We start from the raw sequence: 386 nt of genomic DNA on the forward strand, positions 1-386 counted from the left end.
GTGCGGTAACCAGCCTGGGCTGGGGAACGGGCTCCAGCTGCTCCTGGAGGTCGTCTCTGCTCCCTTCCCATCCCCGGGCATCTCCGTCCCTCTGTACGGTACCATATTTTTTCCTTGCTCCGTTGATGCAGATGCTGCGGTGGCCGCGCAGCAGTATCCGTGCAAATACCTTGTAATCCGGGCGAGCAGCTCAGCGCTGGTCCAGTCCCCGGCTGCAGGGGGGCAGAGCGGGCCCGGAGCTCCCGCAGGTGGGTTTTCGTATCAGTTTGGGGACGTTGTGGAAGCGGTGCCTCGGGCAAGACCTGTTTGGCGGTAGAAGAGATGCTATGCTCACGTGGCCCGGGGAACATCCTTTTTTTTGGGGGGGGGGGGGCCTCTCCCCCGGT

This window comes from Aptenodytes forsteri, unplaced genomic scaffold (assembly GCF_000699145.1).
Source record: "Aptenodytes forsteri isolate BGI_AS27 unplaced genomic scaffold, ASM69914v1 Scaffold258, whole genome shotgun sequence".
In the NCBI taxonomy this organism is placed as follows: Eukaryota; Metazoa; Chordata; class Aves; order Sphenisciformes; family Spheniscidae; genus Aptenodytes; species Aptenodytes forsteri.